Genomic DNA, 10,100 nt, shown 5'->3' with positions numbered 1-10,100 from the left:
ATCCAACGGATGCCACGACCCACGACCCATAACAATAAACTTTTTGGACTATTGAACCAATCTCATCATATTCTTGTTTGGTGTACCAAATATTAAACTCCATAGCCAATCCTAGTCACTATTAATGTCAATGATAAGTGCACTTAGTTGTTTATGTTTGAAATATATAACGCGAGTTGACTCACTTTAAGCAAGAAATATTCTTTTTTGAGAAATTTATTTTGTATGCCATGTATAGTCACAACTTTTTCGGGAAATGTCACTTTTGTTTATTCCTTCTCCCCACTACCACAAGAGCAAAACAAAAAAACGAGTTTATCCTTCTAAGTTTATTATTCTTTTAAATATTTCTTTTTTTCTCTCCAAAATCACTTTTTATTGATCTTCGTCTCTCTCCACAATCTCTCATCTTTTCATGAAACCTTCATCTTGTCTGCAACCCATCGTCCTTTCACATTCCAAGCAAATCTTCCCATCTGTTTCTTCTACGACATCATCTTTAGACTAGTCACGGTAAGAGACATGTCGATTTTCTCTGTGAGGACATTAATTTTCAGACCTGCTTATCTTTTTGCTGTCTATTACTCAGATATGTAGATTAGTTGTTGGACCTAAACAAAAGTGTTGAAATCCAAGAAGCTATAATTGGAAGTCAAACTAGCTATTACTTGATGGACCAGATTCGGATCTCTTCTACCGCATTTGTCTATCAGTGGACTTCACTGGTCGTCCGTTGGTCGGTGGAACAATTTTGTATGTGCGTGCAGGGGTGGACATGTTTTAAGCTATTGACGAACATGAGTTGACAACCAAGCAGATCTGGTCCACTAAAGAGACCGACGGACATAAATGTGGTGGACAAAAATTGGTCGAGCATTGAATCCGGTTTACCGAAGGCACAATAAGATCGGTCTCTTCGTCAACAAACCTACAGGGTGGAGAAAATGGTTTTATATTATTGATGGAGAAATATCGTCAACCAAGTAGATATGGTCCACTAAGAGAGCAAAGGACAAAATTAGCGTGGACATAAAAGCAACTGTCTCGAGGTTGAATCTGGTCCACCAAAGACAAAACGACTTTAGTACATGCATCGTTAACCTATAGGATGGAGAAGTTATTTTGGTAATAATGGACAAGTATAGTCCAACCAAGCGGATTTGGTGCACTTTAGAGGCCGAAGGACAGATTTGGGATGGACTAAATTTGACTAGGTGTTGGATCTGGTCCACTAGAAGTTTGATACATGTGTGTTTTATGTTGTAAAAATTCGCCCCTATTTCAAAACGTCCCTCACTTTTCAATTTTCTTTTAATTCTCCTTCTTTTTAATAAAAGGGTAAAAGTGTATTTTCTATTTGTGGCATACAATTAGAAAATGGCATTTTCAATAAGGAAATAATGAAAGTGGCATTTGTGATAACTTTAGTTTTGAAAGTAGCATTTCTGATGAAATTCCCTAGCTGTAGCTAGCGACTAGCAAAAAATAGAAGAAAATGATGAATTATCTCTTCTCATTAATTTCAGCTACCGTTTTTCTTTCTCGGCAAGGAGAAGAGTTTAATCGCTAAAATTTTCAGCAATCGGTTTTTGAAACCAGCGACGATAAAAGTAATCGGCGGCAATAGCTTTTATTTTCTTCCGCCTCTATTTTTTTTTCATTCCATTGCCTTTTAAATGTGTGTCGCAGGTCGCTAATCTAGCGATAAGAAAAAGAACAGGGCCTATCCTATGTATATGCTTTTATTCCTTTTTTGTTCTTTTTTTCATTTGCTAAAAGCTTATATTGTTATTACATCACAGATGATAGATCGGCTATATTGTTAGGAGAGTGTTAGTTTATGGTCGGTTTGCGCCCATGATCTGGCAGCATATCGAACCATTTTATTTACCCTTTATACAAATCGAAAACTAATCCTTAATAGATCCAAAAGCCATTTGTTTCTCTTCGTGGAGTCTCTTGTTTTTGTCTACAAAAGAAAGGTTGTAGAGAGAGATGAAAACTAACTTTGACAACAATTATGTCCATTAACACGAATGAAAGAGATTCTAGAGAGAGAAAAATGTTCTATAGAGAGAAAATTTTGACAGATCAACCGGATGGGTATTTTAACGGTGGTTTGTAGCTAACTGTTGTGCTGAGGATGATGTAAATTGTAAACAACAGAATCTCAATTACTCATTGTAATCATATATTTTATCTCTAAATTAGTGATACTAGGATTTTTGTGTCTCCTAGTAGGTTCAATTAACCTTATGTGTTGTATAACTTAAGGTGTCAATCCAAATGGGAAACTTACTATCACTCAAGATGCAATCAAGATTTCACAAGTCAAGCCAATTCAAAGAGGGTGTTTTGTCTAAAAATACTAGAATAATCAGAATGCAAAACGGAAATGTGTTCGAGGACTAGGAACGAGAATGTATGACAAGAAGCGAAAATGAATGAAAACAGAAAACGAGTCTAAGCATGAACTAAAAGGCAAGACACGAAACAGTCTCAGGAATGTAATAAAAATCAGGAAGAAAGAGGTCCTAAGGATGGGAGTAATTGATGTCGGTGAGGTCTCCTAGTCTACAGAGTGTTTAACATGCCACAAGCAATCTATCCCTAGACAATGAACATCACAACTTAGCTAATCCAATCTCTTGGTAAAAGCTACTCAGACTCAACCACTTCCATACCCATCTCTCGCTAGAGAAACATGGTTGAGCAAGCATGACATAATCGAATGTGTAGAGGTCAAACAACATGAACTGGTCGTCTCTATCGCTTTCATCTCCAGTATCCTCTTCTGAAGATTCATCTTCTAATTCCATACCCATTGCAAGAACTGTATCATCAGTTGGTTCATCATCAAGGGAAAAGATGGATTCAATATCTGAGTCGTCAATATCTTCAACTTGTGCCAAGTATCCAAGGAGGTTGTCTCTCTTCTTCTTGTTAGGACACTGTTTCGCATAATGTCCCTTCTTCTTGCAGATGTAACATCTATCTGATTTTTTGAAACCTCTTTGAGTTTTCTTCCTGAAGAATTTCTATTTCTTTCTAGAAGATAGCTTTGGATAATTCTTCTGCCACTTGCTTCTGTAGCTCTTTTCTTTTCCATGACTTGTAGAACAATGGCATCTCTTGTCTCTGCATTTGATATTGAGTTCTGGCCGATCACATGCTTTTCCTAGAAGCTTTCCTTGTTCTTGAAGCTGTTTGAAAAACTTCTGGTGGTTGCATAGCTTTTCAAGGGCTGCCAGAGAAATTTGATATATTTCTCCAAGTGAAGCTTGGTTGAGAGGCATATTCTTGAGAGACAATATCCTTGACGTTTCATTTCCAAGTGGTTCTGGAAGTGAATTCAGGTACGCCTGCTTGAGGTTGACGTCATCTATCCCATTCAGGGCATAGAATCTCTTTGACATTCGCTCATAATGTCTTTCAAGATCCTTCCTCTTGAAGGAGCAGCATCTCATGCTAAGGTACTCTTCTCTGGCTTGGATAGTATAATGATCCCATGTGCCGAGAAATTCATTGTGGATGTGTCCCACCAAGGCATCGATTGTTGGAGATTGTCGGATTTGTAATTGTCGATATTGGCCTAAGCTTATCCACCATTGCCTGAGACGTCCTTGGAATTTAGCCACCAGTTTATCAATCGATGTAGGCAAAATGGCTCCTGGGTTGAGTTGTTGTTCTGTTAGCCATGCATGCATCTCATATACTTTGTCGCGCCATTTTGAAGGGGGAATATCATCAAAAGAAAAACCCTTATGTGGTTCTGTATTAAACCACAGATTTTCTATGTCTGATTTCGTCCAGTTTCTTGAGTTTCTTCATATACGTTTCCACCTTCACTTTCTACGTCTTCTTCAACCACAGCCGGTGAGGCCATCATAAAAGTTGGGATTATGACCTCATCATTTTAATCTTTTATTGGCGTCTTTTTCATCATACTTTCTTGAGAAAAACTTTTTTCTCGTTTTACAACCTTCTTAAGAAAAACAGTGATTGGATTAGCACGCTCCACCATGAATTGCGCTTTGCTGGTTTCGGGTTGATCTTGAGATTTTGATGTCTCGGTCAAAGGTTTGGGTGGTTCAAGTATGGCTTTCTTCCCTGTTCTTTTTTCTATTGGCTTTTTCTTTTTGGTAGACTGTTGTTCATAAACAACTTTTGTTGGTAAGAAGGAGGATGCTCCGAAAATACTTGGGTCTTGAGAAAAAGATAAAGGTTGTGTTTGGGCTGTGTAAGGTGGTGTGTAGATGGGGTATGGTGTGAAAAGATCATATGGCATTGGAGGTTGGGTTTTGGGTTGGTTTTGTAAGGAGTTTAGCTGAGCTTTAAGGGACTTTAGCTCAGACTCTTTTTGGGACATGAGGGGAGAGTTTATGGAGACAGTAGTTGCAAGGTGGAGAAGTTCTTGGTGGAGAGAGGTTATCTTTTTGGTGAGTTCTTTTATGGAAATGTCCATGATGGTTACCTTTTTGTCAATCTGGCTTAGGAGATAGTTTTGAATTGTGACGTTCTTCGACTGCCAGTTCAAAGTTGCTTCTGCGGCGCTGATCTGCTTTACTGAGCCATCTGGGTTTTTAACATTTGGATTCCGGATTTTCCATGAGTGTTTTATATTGTTTTCTTCAAACTCTTTGGATGGAAATGGTGAATCCTGCTGTGATGGAGGTCCGAACATGTAACTTAGTTGTACCTCTTCTTTGTCAGGTGTTGTGGGAGTTGAGCCACCTGAATACAATACATAGTATTCAAAATTCTTGCCACTTGGTTCTCCGAGAAGGCCAACTTGTGTATCTCCCGACTCAAATCGTTCATGTCAACAAACATCCTAGACAACTAATCTTTTAGGCTAGGAACGTAAGTCTCTGACACTAGTTGGTCAGACATTTCATCAAACACTTTTTGGGTGTGGAAATGTCTCGAACCTAGTTCCAATTAATCAGAGAGAAACTAGCATTTCTAACACTAGTCCAGAAGGGAATCATAAAATCAAAGCTTAAACACTCTGCATCCTGAGATCTTCCACCTAATCTATCCCATCCTCAAGGACTACTACACTACTCAGATCCGAAAATCATTATCTAAGATACAAACATAGAAAACATTGAACCAAGCATAATAAGATAGATAAAAATGAGAAGAACAACTTTTGAGAAGGAATCAAGTACAAAAACTGAATAAACTCGGAGATGTCGGATTACAAGTCTGAGAACGTTTTTAGGTGGCTAGGGTAACCATAAGAACAAAAACGAAAATGAGATAAAAGATAAGATGTCCTAAACCAAGACTTAACAAAATGTATATATAGTAAAAACGTGTGAATCCCTAAAACTTAAAACGACAAGATAGAGCGTCGGTTCGGGAGTCTCCTGAAGCGTGTCAGACGGAGCGTCTTCCTGGCATGCGTGATTTCGTCCGTGTGCGTCCAGTGGCTCGATTGGTGTGAGTAGGAGTGGGTCGAGCCGTGCGAGTGAAAATGGCTCGAGCATGGTCGGTGAAAGTGGTTCGAGCTGGGTGTATACGCATCTACTAAAACGATGATAACTCTTGAACCACACCTCCGATTGGCTTGAAATAAATGGCATTAGAAATATGACTCAATTATCTACAACTTTGATGAAGACGTCAAAAGCTGAATCCCTAGACCGGTGGCTCGAGTGATGGCTCGATTGAGTGGTCCGACTGGTGCCCTGAGAGTGGCTCGATTGCGTAGGTCGAGAGTGGCTCGATTGTGGAGGTTGAGAGTGGCTCGATCGTGTGCGTCTCCGACGTCTCCTAAACACCTGAAATACTTCGAAATGCACAATGCATGCAAGGATGATGCAAAAACTTCCTAAACATGCAAAGTGTATAAAAGAGGTTCTGAAATGATGCAAAATGACTAGTTATCCTAGCTAAATGTATGACAAATGCATGCTAAGGAGATGCAAAATATAGACATATCAACTCCCCCAAACTTATTCTTTGCTTGCCGTCAAGCAAACAATCAAGAACAAAGTATGGAAGAGAGGTGTGAAGATGGGGTCTCAAAACCTAGAACATGCTGGATAGAGTAGTTAGAATCAAGGTCCTTGTTTTTAGTTCTATGATGCATGGTGAAAGAACTTTATTTCTTTGATCTACACATGTAATCCTATCAACCACTCCCTTTAACATTCATTAACAAAGAACCGTGAATCAAGCTAAGCAATGTCATTGAACTCATTTGGCTAGGATAAAAGGTCAGAGATATAGATGATCTCCTTCTCAAGTGGTTTTATCAATACAGAACAAGGTTCTCTCATGAAAAGGAGTTGAGCTTAAGAGAAGGCTAAAGGTTGAAACCAACTGATACATACAAGAGCAGCGTCCTGTCTACCCAAAGAACATTCCAAACCGAAGTTGGTCTTATCTCTACCCTTCATCAGAAACTTCATCTCAAACCCATTCTTTCATTCTTTAGATTTGGTCTTAGGAGGAGTTCACTTCTTATCATTCTAGCGGATTGGGAAATCTTTAATATCGTTAAGGTTCTTTTTCTTTTCTTCTAAGGACTCTAGACATTTTAAATATTTTACTTTCTTTTCTTTGTCTAATCTTTTCGTTTTATGCCCAGAACCAATAACTCATTATTTCGCTCAACCCAAATTCTTTACTAGACTTGTAAACCTTGAAAACACATCCCCCTCCTAAAGACTTTCTACCCTCAACTTTCTTTTTACTCTTCGCTTTTCTGCACAAATCCATACCCAATGCCCGAATTCGAGTTCTCACCTAGTCCTACTAGTCCGGATAACGCGAACTAGAACTACACAGGATCCTACTCTTGTCGGTTAGAACCCTATACTTTCTAACAAGCTCAACTCGGAAAAATACATGACACTCAAGAATACAATTGGCTTGAAAGAAGGGTTGGTTAATGGTGCGGGTAACTGTTCCAAAGATGGGAATCAGCTACTTGGATTAACAAGGGTGGTAAAAAGGAGATAGATAATCCAAGTATGTATGTGGTGTCCATGAGTTTAATTTCAATGCATAACAGGATAATTGCAAGTCAGGATTAGGTTCAGGTATATAGGGAATGATATCAATTCAAAACATGCTTCAATCTTACAATTTCAAATTCAATCAACATGCATCAAAGAACTAATAACAAGGGCTTTGATCCTATCCTATTGAATTCAACATGCTACCAAGGTTACAATCATCATCAACCCCTATGCTAAATGCAAAACTCCTATATGAATGACACTAGACTCAATCCTAATGTGCAAGTGCAAGCTACATGAACACACTCTGTTTTTTTGTCAAAATTTTCAATTTTTTTTTTCAATTTTTTTTTTGTTTTTTATATGCAAATAAATGAATGCAGATCAAACATGATATGATACAAAGATATGAAATAAGAATCACAGAACACAACATCAGATATATCATCTCAAACCCTCCCCCAAACTTAAATTACACAGTCTTCTGTGTAAAAAAAATTTGCAGAAGGATTTGAGAATCACAACAGAAACAATGCAGGAATGAAATGGTATATACAAAGGAAGGTAGGAGTACCTCAGTAGTTGAAGAAGGAGTCGGTGCTCGCCCAAGGAGGAGCGTTGTACTGGCTTTGTCCCTCGCCTTGATCCGGATCTGCGGGAGTTACCTCAACTGCTTGTGTGTTCTGAATTGTGTTCGGTTGGTCATCGCATTGCATGTCGTCGACTCTAGACTCACCATGGTCCGATACTACCACCTCGGTAGGCTGATGATCGTCTTGATGTTCGATCTGCTGCTCAACCTCCTGCATACCCTGATAATCACCTTGACCTTCATCTCACTGCTCAACCTCTTACTCAGCTTGAGCTGCAGAACGACGCGCTGATCGCCGACTAGAAGAGGCTCTAGAACCTCGCGAACCACGTCACTATCTCTCCCTAGCCTTGTGTGACGAGTGGCGTGAAGTAACAGGTGAGGGCTGACGCTCCCAAGGTACATATGAAGATTGACGTGCTGGAGAAGGATTCGGAGAAGGTGTTCGCGCTAGGGTCGCGGAAAGACGTCCTGACATTGGTCTAGTGTCCTCGGAAAGAGACCTAGGGATAGCGGTTGTGGAAGTCGAGCAGCTAAACTTGCGCATGAAGCTCTTGATAGTCTTGGTGAAGCTGCTGAGCGCCTTGTCTCTGGCTTTCCCCCATCGCTGAAGCTGGTTGAGGTGTTGATGAGCTGCTCTGACCCCCTTAGCCATTCTCGGGTCTGAGTACTCCTCGAAGTAGAACTGCTCTGGGCGGTACTCCTTGGTGTCTTCCTCCATTGGCTCGGCCTCTGCTTCAGCATCTGCAATCTCTACCCGCTGCACCTCATCCCCAGACTCGTACAGAGTGTCCAGGGGAGGTATGAACTCTACATGTTCACCCCTCAAGATAGTAGTATGCTCGACGCAAGGCAGGAGTAATCTCGAGGCACCGACCTCCGGATGCACAAACTTGTAAATCAAACGTCCCTGCCTCAGACCCCGCTCCAGAGTACGCAACTGCTACAGGTTGTTCAAGTCGATCCAGTGTGGTGAGTGTGGCTCGGAATGTAATGGAATACCAGCTGCCTCAAGAAACCAAGTCACCATGCCGCCCATACACATCACTCCGGGAGAGTTGTTGCTGTTGAGTCTCGAGACCCAAGTTTTGTATGACATCATGTAGTTGAGGAGGTAGAGCGAGACGGAAGTGCTGGACGTGTCACCTTGCAGCTCGGTGCCATCCATTGCCGTGAATGAGAGTCCTTTAAGCGCTAGATCAATCATCTCGAGCTCGCCGTTCGTGATGTATCCCTTAATCTCCTTAGCGTAGAATGCATTGGCCACTGCCTTCTGGAAGTAACGCAACATTGGACTTCTCAGGTTTAACGCTTTCATTTTCGATGAAGTGAATGTGGGCGTGCTTCCAATCGTCGCCCAGAATGCTGATATTTCGTTCCGGTTGAACTGCGGCGTAGTCCCCGTACTGCCAGGAAATCCAAGCATCTCTTCGACGGTTCTGAGGGTGAGAGTGTCGAATTGGCCGTGAACGCGAAATGTAATGTAACCCATACCACCATCAGACATCATTCCCGGCTCATCCGCATAAAAGTGCATATCCAAAGTGCAGAGGAACTGAATTGTCTCCTCCCTGTATCCATTCTTGGGTGTGTTCATGAGTCTCTCCAGATGGCACAGCCTAAACAGATACTGAACATCCTCTGCAATCCCAAGTTGCTGCATCGTCTCCACATGGGGATACCTTGTGCCATCGAATTCCAACTGCTGGAATAGCTCGTAGTATTCCTTGGGAGTTAGTTTCGTCTCAGCGCTCTTCCGTCGGACCAATTTTCTGGGAGCTTGTTCTGAGCGTAACGCAGGTTCCTCTTGTTCGTAATCACTCTTGTCCTCCTTTGAGTTTGAAGCTCGTGCCGGCCTCTTTCCGCGACTCTTGCTCTTAGAGAGTGGTTTGTCTGGTCTGCTTGACCCAGTGCCTTGCGTAGGCGGTTTAGAAGTAGCTACACGTCCTGGTACCTCACAACCATACTTCTCATACATCTCGTCCCAAAAATTGTCAGACATTGTGGAGAAATTGACGAGAGTGAGTATGGCTCGATCGAGATTTTTGCAGTGGCGCGATCACGGGGATGGTCGATTGACAGAGTGACGTCGGTGGCGTGAACGACAATGACTCGAACGGAACAGTTGGACCGCATAGACGTGCGTCTCGAACGAGGAAGTGTGGCGGAGGAGAGAATCGAGAGTGGCTCGATTGTAAACCGGCTCGATTGATGAGAATGGATATGGCTCGATCAAAAGTTGAGCGTGTCTCGCGCGTGTGGCTCGATGGTGAATGGCTCGAGAAGGGGTTGGATTGGCGAGAACAGCGTGGCTCGATCAGTACAGCAGAGTGAGAGGGTTGCGGATATGGCTCGATTGACGCGTCATGGAGATGATCGGAATTTGACAGTGGCTCGAGCGGGCGGAGAAGAGTGGCTCAAGCAAGAGAGATGGTGAGAATGGATCGATCGGATTGATGATCTTGTCCACCGGTAGCGCGTGTGAGTGGGTCGAGCAGTGGAGTGAGAAGCTGTAGGGATTGAGACGTGATGTG

Source organism: Camelina sativa, chromosome 6, assembly GCF_000633955.1.
Source record: "Camelina sativa cultivar DH55 chromosome 6, Cs, whole genome shotgun sequence".
Classification (NCBI taxonomy): domain Eukaryota; kingdom Viridiplantae; phylum Streptophyta; class Magnoliopsida; order Brassicales; family Brassicaceae; genus Camelina; species Camelina sativa.
The sequence above is the reverse complement of the archived record's forward strand: the minus strand, read 5'-3'. Positions refer to the sequence as shown.